This window comes from Hemitrygon akajei, chromosome 24 (genome assembly GCF_048418815.1).
Source record: "Hemitrygon akajei chromosome 24, sHemAka1.3, whole genome shotgun sequence".
In the NCBI taxonomy this organism is placed as follows: domain Eukaryota; kingdom Metazoa; phylum Chordata; class Chondrichthyes; order Myliobatiformes; family Dasyatidae; genus Hemitrygon; species Hemitrygon akajei.
In genome coordinates, this window is record NC_133147.1 from 51097008 (window position 1) to 51113122 (window position 16115).

A 16115-nucleotide genomic window follows, 5' to 3' on the forward strand; every position below is an offset into this window, starting at 1 on the left:
AATCTATAAAGACACTTATTTGCAGTACCACAAACACTACTCGTTCACTCTCTATTCAAAATACAACAGGTTCTCTCTCTCTCCATAGTAAGAGAAAAAGAGGCGTCTCCATTTCACAGCGCGAGGACCGGGCAGACATAACAAGGAGGCTCGCTGATTTATGGTGTTAAATATCTGTTGCGTCGCTCTTGCCGAGATTTGTGCCCAAAGCTGCCAGTTCGTCGCTAACGATCTTCCGTCTCCAACGACACATCAGGTGGCGTCACCGGCCTTGGGATGTTTGTCCTGCAAAGTGACCAATGGATACATCTGCTATTTCTTCTTTAGCCCTTCACACCCACTGTGGCAAAGGCCGCCAACAGCAGTTTTCCCGGATCCTCAGACCAAGGCCGATGGGAGATAAATTGACGCCGTGCCTTCCCCGTTTTTTTCAGACTACTTTAGATGTCTTCTATGTGAAGATCTTTCCTCTCCCAGCGATGTGCTTTGGAGCTTCTGCTGACATTACTGTAGCTCTGGGTTTTCACGGGATGGGTTGGCTGGTCTCATAAAAGCACATAACCATATAACAATTACAGCACGGAACAGGACATCTCGGCCTTTCTAGTCCATGCTGAACGCTTACTCTCACCTTCTCCCACTGACCCGCACTCAGGCCATAACCTTCCATTCATTTCCTGTACATATACCTATCCAATTTTACATTAAATGACAATACCGAACCTGCCTCTACTACTTCTACTGGAAGCTCGGTCCACACAGCTACCACTCTCTGAGTAAAGAAATTCCCCCTCGTGTTACCCCTAAACTTTTGCTCCCTAACTCTCAACTCATGTACTCTTGCTTGAATCTCCCCTACTCTTAATGGAAAAAGCCTATCCACGTCAAATCTATTTATCCCCTCATAATTTTAACTACCTCTATCAAGCCCCCCTCAATCTTCTATGTTCCAAGGAATAAAGATATAACTTGTTCAACCTTCCTCTGTAAATTAGGTAATGAAACCCAGGTAACATTCTAGTAAATCTTCACTGTACTCTCTCTACTTTGTTGACATCTTTCCCTATAATTCGGTGACCAGAACTGTACACAATACTCCAAATTCGGCCTTACCGTTGCCTTGTGCAATTTTAACATTACATTCCTACTCCTATATTCAATGTTCTGATTTATAAAGGCCAGCATACCAAAAGCTTTCTTCACCACCCTATCCACATGACATTCCTCCTTCAGGGAAGTATGCACCATTATTCCTAGATCACTCTGTTCTACTGCATTCTTCATTATTCCTACCAAAATGTAGAACCTCACACTTATCAGCATTAAACTCCATCTGCCATCGTTCAGCCCACTCTTCTAACTGGCCTAAATCTCTCTGCAGGCTTTGAAAATCTACTTCATTATCCACAACGCCACCTATCTTAGTATCATCTGCAGACTTACTAATCCAATTTACTACCCCATCATCCAGATCATTCATGTATATGACAAACAATATTGGACCCAGTACAGATCCTTGAGGCACACCACTAGTCACCGGCCTCCAACATGATAAACAGTTATCCACTACTACTCTCTGGCATCTCCCATCCAGCCACTGTTGAATCCGTTTTACAGCTTCATTATTAATAGCTAACAATTGAACCTTCCTAACTAACCTTCCGTGCGGAACCTTGTCAAAGGCGTTACCGAAGTCCATGTAGATAACATCCTCTGACTTACCCTTGTCAACTTTCCTCGTAACCTCTTCAAACATTGAATAAGATTTGTCAAACATAACCTTCCACGCACAAATCCATGTTGACTGTTCCTAATCAGACCCTGTCTATCTAGATAATTATAAATACCATCTCTAAGAATATTTTCCATTAATTTACCCACCACTGACGTCAGACTGACAGGCCTGTAATTGCTAGGTTTACTCTTAGAACCCTTTTTAAACAATGAAACCACGTCAGCAATACGCCAATACTCTGGCACCATCCTTGTTTCTAATGACATTTGAAATATTTCTGTCAGAGCCCCTGCTATTTCTACACAAAGTCCCTCAAGGTCCTAGGGAATATCCTGTCAGGATCCGGAGATTTATTCACGTTTATATGCCTTAAAAGCGCCAGTACTTACTCCTCTTTAATCGTCAAAGTTTCCATAACTTCCTTATTTGTATCCCTTACCTTACACATGCCCAACTCTCCTTCTCATACAGCTATGGCTAGGTCCGTCCATGGCAGCGATAACATTCTCCGTTGATCAGTGCCATATCTTCAACTGAGTATCCTGTCTTTTTTTCAGCATGACTCTTAAAATCTATTATTAACCTGTTAGCAACCTGGTATAACTCAGAGAGCACCAGGCTTACTTATTTTCCGCAATTTCTGTGAAACCACTGGCACTTCAACGCAGCGAAAGCCGGTATCAGTGTTTCCATCTCCCTATATATTTGCTCCTTTGCTCAGTGGGTCTTGCTCGGTAATTTACCCGCGGCGCCACAGTAGCGTAGCGGTTTCCACGACTCTATTACAACTCGTTGCATCGGAGTTCGAAGTTTAGTTTGTCGTTTGGTCCCTGAAATCCGCATTCCTGTTCACGGTTCGGAACATCAATCCTTGTTCCAATTTTTCCTGTTTTCTCCCTTATTCTGTTGAGTCCCTCAATTGAGGCACCTGATTCTCATTTTGGACTGGCTACACAAATACCTCCTGGGTTCAGCTTCATTTGTTGGACTGTTCCCCACCCTTCCCCTTCCTTCTGAAGTCTTGCCTGCAACCTTCGCATGAAGCATTGCCTCTAAATTCGCCTGCGTCCCTGCCTGTAACGCCATCAATTCAACCGCCGGGGCTAGACCGGGGCCTTGCTGTGTCGAGATAAGATACATTCTTTCGTTGTTTGGAATTGTCTCCTTGTATAATCACTTTCGCTAGGTGGCTCCAGCCGTTTGCCGCTACCTTGAGTTGAGAACCGTCTCTGTGTCCTCGCCTTCGTTAGATAGATCCGGCCGTTTGCCGCTTCCTTGTGTTGGGAACCGTCTCTTTGTATCCAAGCCACCGCTGTGTAAGTCCGACCGTTTACCTCTACCCTGAGTGTTCAGTGTACTGTGTATAGAAAGAGCCCCTGTACTTAGTCTTGTTTCCAAGGAGGGAGTTCTGGCTCTGTGTTCCATGCTCCTGAGTTCAGAATCCAGGGCTCCGAAGTTCCTAAGCCCCTAGTCCAAGGTCCGAGGATCCTGAGTACCAGGACCAAGGCTCCAATTCCCTGTCTCCCAAGACCAAGTCAAGGATTCGTGTTCCCTTCCTGTCCATGTCTCTCGCCCAGCCCAGGAGTACTTCACCAAGCCCTCTGCTGGAGTTCCCTATTCCGGTGCTGGATTTCCATCATCCTTCCCAGGAGTCCTCATTCAGTCCTGTAGCCTCGTCCTGTCCTTGCCAAAATCCTAGTCCCGAGTCCCAGCCTAGACTCGGGTTTTGGCTCCGAGTCAAGACCCAGGTTGTGAGTCCCAACCAAGACCCAGGTTCCGGGTCCTTGTCCAGATTCTGGCTCCGCTGTTCGGAGTTCCTTGTCCTGGCTCCTTTTTACCTTGTTCCAAGTCCGAGTCCCGTGCTGCTAGCCCTAGTTCTATTATAGGCCCTGAATCCGAGTATCGTCTAGGGTTTGTGTCAATGTCCAGCGGCCCTTCTTCCCCAGTCCCTTGCTTTCTTGCCAGAACTAGTCCTGCTCCTAGAACTTCAGTGTCGGTGCCTTGCATTTGGGTCTGCCATCAACAGCCCCCTTGTAACAGAACAGTCCAGCTAACCATGTACCCAGCGGCACAGACACTGTCGTTTTACTCTCGCCATCCTGGGCTCCCTCCTGTTGAATGCCCCCCACCCGCCTGTGTAGTCCATTGTCTGGGGAAGTCTTTGGGTCGCGAGAAGGTTCCCAATAAGGTGTGGGGCGTGTGGTGGTACTGTCATGCTCCGATCCATGAAGTCGGCATTCCGGTTCAGGGTCCGGTCCATCGATCCTGGTTCCAGGTTTTACTATTTTCTCCCTTGTTCTGTTGAGTGCCACAATTGAGGCACCTGATCCTCATTTTGGGCTGGCAACATAAATAGCTCCTGGGTTCAGCTTCAACCTGCCAAAATTCCGTGACGACTTCTGGCATCTCGGGTATATATTTTCATCCCACCACCATTGTACACTTTGCACAATTCACTGCTGTCTGTTGGGCACAAACGCCATAAACTTTGTTTACTGGGTAACGGTGTGTTTTTGCGCACATCCGTCTCCCAAAATCACCCGCTATGTACATCAGTCTTGTGTGAATACACACGTTCAAAGGCGATCATCAGCATTCTGATGTCTCGTGTGTACACTCATCTCCATACCGTTCGATGTGTATTCAAGTCAGGTGCGTACACGCCGATCACGACAGCACCTTCTGCGTATTGGTGTGTACCGCACATCTCTCCGCATTTTACCCATGAGTACTGCTATCTGACTCCACCGTGATCGATCCAAAACTTGCTTGCAAATGGAGGAGCTTTGGACAAGGGTTGAGCAGCCCCAACCCGTAAAAACTTAGAGCAACAGGAACAGCGACATAAACTCCAACAGCCAAATCCTTGATAGTGAAAGGCTTCGAAGATGGGCTGCACCTGGGAACGACGTGGCAGAGTACGGGTGATGTGCCTATTTAAATAAGAACTGCCACCCGGTGTGTGCACACGCATCTAAACATTCTCTAGTGTTCTGTTGCCTTCTGTGTACCCCCACTTTGTGTACCCTACCCCGTTCATCTGGTGCCTCGCTGTACACGCATCTCCTGACATCATTCTGTTGTGTCCAGGCGTATCTCCACATCACCCAATATCTTCTCTCTGTGGACTGGCGTCTGGTGTGTGCACACACCCTTCAAAATCTTCTCTTCATGTATTGGTATTCAGTTTGTACACACACATCGCAACAACGCCTTATCATTTGCCTGCTCAATTCCCCCCTCCCCCCTATATTCTGCTATATTCTGCTGTGGCGCGACGTTACGTAGCCTTGTCACTGATGGAACATTGACGGTGCATTGCACATTATCACTTGTACCGACGGTCAGAAAGAAAAACGTGCATTACATACAGAACATTTAGTTTCTAGAACAGAGGGACGAATAAAGTGCTGCGGTTACAGAGAAAGGAGGTGGTGAAAACTCCATTCAGTCGCAATATGAGACAGATTGATCAGAGAGAGGAGGTGACAAATCCTCGCTGCCCGCCTGCCTGAACCAACTGGTGTAGCGGTTAACGTATCACTTTAGAGCGCCAAAGATGCGAGTTCAGTCTGCGCCGCGGTCAGCAAGGAGTTTGTTCGTTATACCGTCACGGCGTGGGTTTCTACCGGGTGCTCCGGTTTCCTCCCACAATCCAAAGGTGTTCGTGTTCACAGGTAAATTGGCCAGATGGGTGCAATTGACTCGCGCGGTCTCCTTATGATGGAACCACCCTCTCCTGTGCTGCAACATAATAAAATTCTGTAAAAATTAAACACTGCACCACAGAGTCCGGATTTAGTAACCCTCCAATAAAAGGGCTAAATGTCTATGACCGTTACATTTCAATGGCAGTCGTGTGTTCATTTCTACCACGTCATGCGCACATAACTGTAATAACATTATTTTCCCACGTGCAGTTCCATTTATCTAAATCAAATTATCTAAATATTATCTAAATATTTAAGTTCAATTTATCTAAATATTTAGGCCTTTCAGATGGAGCGGCAACTCATCTCCTCTGTTAGTTGTATCAATGCCAGAGTAGACCGATGACCATAACTTGTTTCACTCCGTGGAGAAGTTCTTAGATTCGATGAGCCTTTGCACGACTGCTTTGTTTCCCATAGTTCTCGAGAGACAGCCGGAACTGCGCAGACAGGGAATGCGCGCGCGCGCGCGCACACACACACACACACACACACACACACACACACACACACACACACACACACACACACACACACACACACACACAATACAGAGTTAATGCTTGAGAGTGAAGGAGGAACGAACAGGAGTAAGAAGGAGTCAGAGAGAGGGAGAGACATACAGTCATAGAGTCACCGCCGTTCTCATAACTGTATTGCCTAAATGCTGGATATCGTGTGTTAATAAATACCACCTGTAACTGAATCTTTTTTTAACTTTTTCACCAAGCTACTGATTTAACCCAACCTTAATCACAACACAACTGGCAATGGTCAAATATTCCAATTACCTAACGGAAGGTGTGAGGAAACCAGCATATGCGGGGGAAAACCCACGCGTTCTGGGGGAGAGACTATCGATCTCAGAGCTCCAGAACGCTCTGAGCTGCAAAAAAAAAAGCTGTACTAACCACGGCGCTGTCGTGGGGCACAATGTAGTTGCCATTCTCAAACACGAGAATATCTGAAGATTTTGGAAATCCAGGTAGTACAGACAAACTAATGGAGAAACTCAGGCGGTCAGGCAACATTAGGAACCAGAAGAAAAACACAAATTGAATTTGGCACAGGATACATTAGGGGAAGTTAAAAGAATTAGGAAGGAAATAAATAATTTGGCTACCCAAGAAATCAGGAAATACCTAATGTTTCTGAATCAAAGCCATTATGAAAGTGGATCAAAATCTATGAAAGTACTGGCGTGGAAACTGAAACAAATATATAGCAGAAAATACAATTCACAGAATTAGGGACCCAGGAACGAAAATGATAAAAAAAAAAAAGCTAAGTGAAATTCAAGAAGCTTTTGAAGTGTTTTACAAAATTCTATATTCCTAAGTTCCAGGGGGAAGCATAATCCAAATTGACACCTTCTGGAATTCTCTAGAGTTACCCACTTTAAGCAAAGAACAAAATAGAACGATGACTGCTAATATAACTGAAGCTGAATTAAAAGATATAATTAGTAGGCTTAAATTAAGTAAGTCATCAAGATCAGATGGGTATACGACAGAGTGGTACAAAAAAATTAAAAATGAGTTAATTCCTGTTTTACTCCCCACTCTGAACTGGGCTCTAAAAACGGCACAAATACCACTCAGTTGGAAGGAAGCGAGAATCTCAGCTATACCGAAAGAAGGCAAGGATAAAATGGAATGCGGGTCATTTAGACCAATATCCGTTCTTAATATAGAATGTAGTTTATTTACCACCATCATGGCAAAACGGTTAGAGGAGCTTCTATCCATACTGATACGTAACGCTCAGACAGGTTTTATACGACAACGCCAGACACAAGACAATATACGAAGGATACTTCACATTATGGATCATATACAAAAAAAATAAAATCGAAGCAATAGTGATAAGCGTGGACGCTGAAAAGGCATTTGATTCGGTTAATTGGTAGATGGCGGTGGACTTTAGGAGATCTAGGCCTCATATGGAGCCAGTGATCATTAATGGAGAATGTGTGGAGCAGGTTAAGACCTACAAGTATCTGGGAGTACAGTTAGACGAGAAGCTAGACTGGACTGCCAACACAGATGCCTTGTGCAGGAAGGCACAGAGTCGACTGTACTTCCTAAGAAGGTTGGCGTCATTCAATGTCTGTAGTGAGATGCTGAAGATGTTCTATAGGTCAGTTGTGGAGAGCGCCCTCTTCTTTGTGGTGGCGTGTTGGGGAGGAAGCATTAAGAAGAGGGACGCCTCACGTCTTAATAAGCTGGTAAGGAAGGCGGGCTCTGTCGTGGGCAAAGTACTGGAGAGTTTAACATCGGTAGCTGAGCGAAGGGCGCTGAGTAGGCTACGATCAATTATGGAAAACTCTGAACATCCTCTACATAGCACCATCCAGAGACAGAGAAGCAGTTTCAGCGACAGGTTACTATCGATGCAATGCTCCTCAGACAGGATGAAGAGGTCAATACTCCCCAGTGCCATTAGGCTTTACAATTCTACCGCCAGGACTTAAGAACTTTTTTTAAAAGCTATTATTAATGCTTTTTGAGATAGTGATTTAGATGCATATCATATTTTTTACTGAGTTAAGTATTGTATGTAATTAGCTTTGCTACAACAAGTGTATGGGACATTGGAAAAAAGTTGAATTTCCCCAGGGGGATGAATAAAGTATCTATCTATCTATCTATCTATCTATCTATCTATCTATCTATCTATCTATCTATCTATCTATCTATCTATCTATCTATCTATCTATCTAATTGGAATTTTCTTTACAGAGTTTTAAAATTATTAAAACTATACAGATACTATATGACAATCCTAATGCTACGATTAAAATCAATGGATATTTATCAAATAGACTTACCCTAGAAAGGGGCACGAGACAGGGTTGTACATGGTCACCGCTACTCCGCGTTATATCTGGAACCATTAGCTCAATACATCAGACAAAATGAAGATATCGGGGGAATTACTATTAAAGGGACAGAGCATAAATTGGTTTGTTATGCGGATGACATTTTGATCTATCTAGGGCAAACAACATACTCTTTACCTAAATTGATGCAATCCTTTGAACAATATGGTCAATTACCAGGATACAAGATCAACATAGATAAAACCCAATTACTTTCATATTGCTTTAGCCCATCAAGAGAAATCCAAAGTAGATACCCCTGGGCATGGCACACAGAGTCTTTCAAAGCCCCATTATGCCAAAAGATTTGGCAAAATTATCAAAATAAAATTATCAGCATTTATATTAAAAAAATTATGGAAGATATGGCAAGATGGAAACTGATTCCTTCTTTCAGTCTCAGTTCAAGGATTGAGTCTATTAAAATGAATATACTGTCCAGACTGCTATATCTCTTTCAGACCCCACCAATAGAGATTGATCAAAAACAATTCAATGAATGGAACAAGATGTCGTACAGGTATATTTGACAGAGTAAAAGGGCTGGAGTTCGTCTCAAAACTTTGCAATTAGCAAAGGAAAAGGGGGGTGGGGCCTACCTTCTCTTAGAGATTATTATTTTGAAGCATAGTTGAGAGCTGTGATATGTTGGTGCAACCCATCATATGGCGATCAATGGAAAAACATTGAGGAGCGGGTACTTCCCGTCCCCATACAAGCAATTTTGGCTGATAACAACCTGCAAAGGTATATAAATACTATTGATAACCCATGGGTGAAATTGACTCTTAAAATATGGAAAACTGCTATAAAAGAATGTAATCTAGGGGGAGATATTTGCAATACTTAAATGGTGTGCATATGACTCGTATTTTACACCAAATAAATTGGATGCTAGATTTAAGGACTGGACAGCTAAAGGAATAACATTCCTTTGGAACATAATGAAAGAAGGAATATTGTTCAGTTTTGAAATGCTTAAAGTGAAAGACTTATTAGAAAAACAAGATTTTCATCGGTATTTGCAGATGCGATAATATGTTAATAAGACGCTTAAAAATGTAACCAAGGCAAATACATGCTTAATAGAGCTATTTAGAAAAGCATATAATTCAGATAATGGTAGTAGAATCATTTCAAGTATGTATAAGGGGTTGTCAAATCTTAAAACACATTCGACTTCATACATTAAAACAAAATGGGAGAAGGAAGTAGGGATAATTATATCTGAAGAAGAATGGACAACAACATGGATTTGTCAATGGAAGTGTACCAGTTCACAGAAATGGAGAGAGTTTGGATGGAAAAACTTGTTAAGATATTTTATTACACCCTCTCCGAAATCTCATTATGATAGTAACCTTCCTGTTTGCTGGAGAAATTATGGAAATCAAAATGCAAATCATTATCATATTTTTTGGGACTGCCCTTTTATCAAAACCTATTGCAGGGGGCTACACAATGCCCTTCAAGACATCTTTAAATGTTAAATATCCTTAGAGAGTAAGACCATATATTTTGGATATATACCTCAAAAATGATTGAAAAGAGATAAATATTTAATGAATATACTTTTGGTGGCTGGTCAAAAACTCTTACTAGGAAATGGTTATCACAGGAGAGCCCAACTTTAAATACATGGATGGAAATTACAATGGACATTTACAAATTAGAGAAGATAACAGCATCTGTTAATTAGAAGATGGAACAATTTCATTCATACTGAGAAAAATTCTTTAACTACATAATGCCTCATAGGCCTGATTTTATTCTCACAAATCAATGAATATGTTGTAAAATAAAAGATCACTCCCTACTTGTACATAGTTCTTTCCTTTTGCTTGTTTTTTTCTTTCCACTCTTTTCTATAAGTGTATACCTCAGATAAATACTTCGTGGAGATTTGTGATATATATGATATGTATGTACAATGTCTGAAATACATCTTATGGAAATGTTTGTTTGTTGAACGTCCATTAAAAAAATAAAGGAGTATGGTCGACGATTCGAGCCGAGACCCTGGGTAAAAGGGATGAATCTGGAGCATGTATTAAGAAATGATACATTGTTCCTCCAGTATGATATCACAGAAACACAAGACAGACCAAGACTAACTGACAAAAAACACATAATTATAACATATAGTTACAACATTGCAAAGCAATACCGAAATTTGATAAAGAGCAGACCATGGTCACGGTAAAAACAAAATGTCTTAAAGTTCCCGATAGCACATCATCTCACGCAAATGGTAAAAGGAAGAAAAACTCTTCCTGCCATGATCCGCCAGCGCCGCAAACTTACCGATGCAGCACCCTGGAAGCACCCGACTGCAGCCAACTCTGAGTCCGTCCGAAGACTTCGAGCCTCCAGCAAGACTTCCGACACCGAGCACCGAGCACCATCTCTGCCGAGCGCTTCGACACCAGCCCCGGCCGCCAAGCAATCGGCAAAGCCGAGGATTCGTGACCTTCCTCTCCAGAGATTTTTGTATCGCACAGTAGCAGCGGCAGCGAAACAGGCATTTCAGAAGTTTCATCAGATGTTCCTCCGTGCTTCTCACGTCGGTCCCCATAAAATCAGGATTGTACACGGCATCCTACTTCACAGATAACAGATATTCATCCCGGAGTGGCCGCGGCGTGCTGCGTCGCGTCTCCATCTTCTCTAAGAGACTTGAGTGAAAGGAGAGAAGGAAGGGGTGGGGCTAAAAGGTTTGTGGGGCAGAGACATTGCACTCCTAATCAGGAACAGCTGCACTCAGGGGAAACAATAACAAAGCGTTCCCATGAGTTCATTTGGGTGGAATACAAGAATAGGAAGGGTGATATCACACTGATGGGATTGAGCTACAGACTACCCCTCCACTCCTCCCGCCCCCTCAGTAGTCTCTGGGACATTGAAGAACAGATATGTACACAGATTAAGGTTATGTGTTAAAATAATAGGGTTGTTGCCATGGGAGGATTTCATCTTCCCTTATAAAAGCTGTCATCGTCTTACTGCAAGGGGTTTAAATAGCGCAACGACGTATGTTTATCCAGGAAGGTTTCTTAATCAACATGAAGACTAGAGGAAGGGGCTGCTGCAGACTTGATATTGGGTGCTCAGTCTGGGCAGGTGACTGAAATTTCAGTAGTTCGGCAGTTGGAGACAGTGTCCACAACACCTTAGCTTGCCGAATAGCAATAGATAACGATGGACCTTGCGCGGGAGTCTTAAATTCAAATAGGGCAAATTTCGGCAACGTTATGCAGAAAGTAATGAGAGGTTGTTGGGGACACTTTTTTCCTGGCAAGTCCATTTTCTCCATGTGGAGGGTGTTTAATGATTAATGGACAGGGTGCATGAAAGTTATCTTCGAGTTATAGGGAAGAACTGGGATGGAAAGATAAGAGAACCTTTGATGTTCAAAGAGGTGATGGATTTCATCAAGAAGAAAAAAAGAAAATCATGTAAAGTTTCGTAAGTTAGGATCAAAAGGAGCACATGAGGATTATATAGAGGACGGAGAAGAAATCAAGAAGGGAATTAAGAAAACCAGGAGGGGCCATAAAATGTCCTTGACAAGTAGGATTAAAGCGATTCCCAATGCAATATATACCTACATAAAGAGCAAGACGATAACAAGCGAGACAGTGCGTCTACTCAAAGATAAATATGGGAATATTCGGAAAGTGTGAGTGAGATACGTACTCAGTACTTTGCGTCGGTATTTATCAAACAAAAGTGCAAAGGGGGACTAGGAGATCAGTGTTCGGGCGGAAACATGTTAGAGCGTTGAGAGGGCAAGGGGAGAAAGTGTTGCGTCTCCTAATGAGTATTAAGGTGGATAAGGCAGTACGGTCTTGCAGAATTCATTCCCATTTATTTAAAATAATAGCACCTGATGTCTTGAGAAGTATCCTTGTGTCCTCTTTAGCCTCAGGCAAAGTCCCGGAGGTCTGGAGAGTGGCAAATCTTGCACCTCTGTTTAAAGTGGAAACCAGGAAAATTCCGTGAAACGATAGGGTGGTGCGTCTCACAGCACTTACAGGCAAATTTCTGGAGAAATTTTTTTACGATAGGATATTGTTGCAATGAGTGAATGTGGAGATTCCAAGTGCAGGACACAGTCAAGGAGATTTAGTTAGGATGCAGGCGTGAACGGCAAAAATGTGGGAGAGCTGGAAGGTAGGCGACAGGCAGAATTTATCTGGACACGGAGTGCAGAAAGGCAAACAGCAGACAGAACTCTTCTTAGCACGGTGGGACGGAGCTACGCAGGCAAACCTAGGTGCTGAAGTAAAAGTTTAGAAAGCTTATCTTGATTCTGAGAACCTGTGTTTCACACGTAAACCCCCGGACTGGAATATAACTTAGAAACTGATTTTGACACGAAGAGACTGAGTGACACAGGTACAGTGGAATACAAAAGTTTGGGCAACCCTGGCCAAAATTTATTTTACGGTAAATAGTTAAGTGAGTAGAAGATGAACTGATCTCCAAAAGTCATAGAGTGAAAGATGAAACCTTCCTTTTAACACTTTAAGCAAGATTAATTCATTATTTTTATTTTGTACTATTTTAGAGTGGAAAAATGGAAGGGAACACCATACCAAATCACTGGACACCCCTAGAGATTTGAGCTCTCAGCTAACTTTTACCAAGGTCTCAGAAATTAATTAGCTTGTTAGCGCTATGGCTTGTTCACAATTAGGAAAAGTCCGGTGATGCAAACTTCAAAGCTTTATACAGACGCTGACTTCTCCAAACTGAGCAGACTCTGGAGTGTCGGTGCACTGTTCAATGTGCAGCGATACGTGCACAAATATGAACTTCACATTTCCTGCGTCCTAACCACAAAATTCAGCGTAGGAGGTTTGCAAAGCAGCATCTAAACCAGCCTGATGCATTTTGGAAACATGTCCTGGGGAATGAGGAAGGTCAAATATAACTTTTTGGCCTTATGTTTGAACTTATGTTTGTAGAAAAAAATGAGTGCAGAATTTCATGAGAAGAACATCTCTCTAACTGTTATGCCACGGACGTGGTTCGGTCATGCTTTTGTCTTGTGTTGCATCTAGTGGCACAGGGAACATTTCTTGGCAGAGGGAAGAATTAATTCAATTAAATACCAGCAATTAAATGAAGCAAACATCACAGCGTCTGTAAAAAAGCTGAAGATGAAAAGAGGATGGCTTTCACAACAGGATTGTGACCCTAAACACACGTACGTCAAAATCCACAATGGACTACCGCAAGAGACGCAAACCGAAGGTTTTGCCACGGCCCTCAGTCCCTCCACCAAAACATCATCGAAAATCGGTGGATAGACCTCAAAAGTGCAGGGCATGCAAGACGACCCAAGAATATCACAGATCGAGAAGCCGTTTGCAAGGGGAAATTGGCGAAGATCCCCCAAACAAGAATTGAAAGACTCACAGAAAGCGTTTATATGTGGTGATACTTGCCAAAGTGGGTGTTACTAAGTACTGACCATGCAGGTTGCCGAATGTTTTCCTTCGGGTCCTTTTCCTCTTTTGTGATTTTGAAACTGTAAAAGATGGAAATTTTAAAAAAGTAATCTTGCTTAAAATATCAACAAAATATTCTTTGGAGCGTAGAAGGTTGAGGGGGGACTTGATAGAGGTATTTAAAATTTTGAGGGGGATAGATAGAGTTGACGTGGATAGGCTTTTTTCCATTGAGAGCAGGGGAGATTCAAACAAGAGGACCTGAGTTGAGAGTTAGGGGGCAAAAGTTTAGGGGGAATACGAGGGGGAATTTCTTTACTCAGAGAGTGGTAGCTGTGTGGAACGAGCTTCCAGCAGAGGCGGTAGCGGTGGGTTCGATATTGTCATTTGAAGTAAAATTGGATAGGTATATGGACAGGAAAGGAATGGAGCTGAGTGCAGGTCGTAGGGACTAGGTGAGAGTAAGTGTTCGGCACGGACTGGAAGGGCTGAGATGACCTGTTTCAGTGTTGTAATTGTTATATGGAAATTGTCACCTTTAACATTATGTCTTTTAGAAATCAAAGTCAACTTTTACTCGCTTAGCTATTCACAGTAATAGAAATCATGACCAGGTATGCCTAAACTTTTGCAAGCCTCTGTAATTCTCGGTGCTGGGGCGAAACTTAGAACACACAGTCCTAAGCTGCCAGGAAACGTTAATTACCACACAGGCAAAACCAACGATCTGGTAAGTGTAGTGCGGCAAGTGAGTGAGTGGGCAAGTGAAGGAGTGGAGCTTTGAGGCTTTGGCTCGAGAGGCATCGGCGAGAAGAGGCAGAAGACGAGCTTGCTCCCAGAGAGGTAAGGCGGGGTAGGATTTTTTAATTAATTTAATTAACTTAGTAGTAGGTAATGGGGACAGTAGAAAGGGCAGTCCAGTGCTCCGATTGTAGGATGTGGGATGTCAGCGATAGAACAATCGGCCCTGATGACTAAACCTGTAAAAGGTGCATCCAGCTGCAGCTCCTGTCAAACCGAATAAGGAAAATTGAGCTGGAGCTGGATGAACTTCGGATCATTCGGGAGACAGAGGCAGAAATAGATTGGAGTTTCAGACAGACACACACACCTAAAAGTCAGGAGGCAGGTAACAGGGTGATTGTCAGAAGTGGGAATGGGAATAGACAGAAAGAGCAGAGCCCCGCTGTGGCCATTTCCATCAACAATAAGTATACTGTTTTGGATTCTTTTGGTGAGGATGACATACCAGGGACAAGTTGTAGTGATCGTGTCGCTGGCACCGAGACTGGACCCTCCGCTCAAGAAGGAAGAAGGGAAAAGAGGAGAGCCGTAGTGGTAGGGGATTCGATAGTTAAGGGGGCAGATAAGAGTTTCTGTGGGAGTGATCGAGCATCCCGGATGGTCTGTTGCCTCCCTGGTGCCAGAGTCCGCGATATCTCGGAACCAGTTTTCAGTATTCTCAAAGGGAGGGTGAGCAGTCCTATGTCATGGTCCATGTAGGGACCAAAGACGTGGATAGGAAAAAGGAGGAGGTCCTGCAAAGTGAGTTTAGGGAGTTAGGTACAAAGCTGAAGGACAGGACCTCCAGTGTTGCAATCTCAGGATTGCTACCCATGCCACGTGCTAGTGAGGCTAGAAATAGGAAGATAATGCAGCTAAATACGTTGCTAAGGAGTTGGTGCATGAGGGAAGGATTCATATTTCTGGACAATTGGGCCTTGTTCAGGGAAGTTGGGGCCTGTTCCGACGGGACAGTTTGCACCTGAATTGGGGGAGAACTTGCGGAAATGTTTGCTAGAGCTGCTCTGAAGGGGTGGTTAAACTAGATTAGCAAGGAGAGGAGAACCTGAGTGTTAGAGCAGATAGTAAGGTGGAGGAGGATAATGTTTAGGGATAAAGGTTGGGAAGATGTGCCTGGAGACTGTGGAAGTGAGAGAGGTCCTCAATGAATACTTCTGTTTGGTATTCACCAATAAAAGTGAACTTGATGAGGGCGAGGCCTAGTTTAGCCGTGTTTAATAAATGTTTTATTTGTTATAAAAACCTGTCTCAATTATAGATTCATTGTTGCTGGATCATAACAATTGGGGGCTCGTGGAATGGATCATTTTTGAGTTTAAATCGTTGTTACATTTTTGATCGGTGTTTTGGATCAAAAGAGTCTTTTATTAAGTGCCCCTGAGTATCTTGTGCCTGTATCATGACCATGATGTAATTAAGGCTATGCTGGACATGATGTAATGGTCTTGTGTATGGTGGAATGACGTAATTTTCCCAACAATGAGAGGTCATGTTACATGTTTTTTCCAGCAGGGTATAAAAGGAGAACC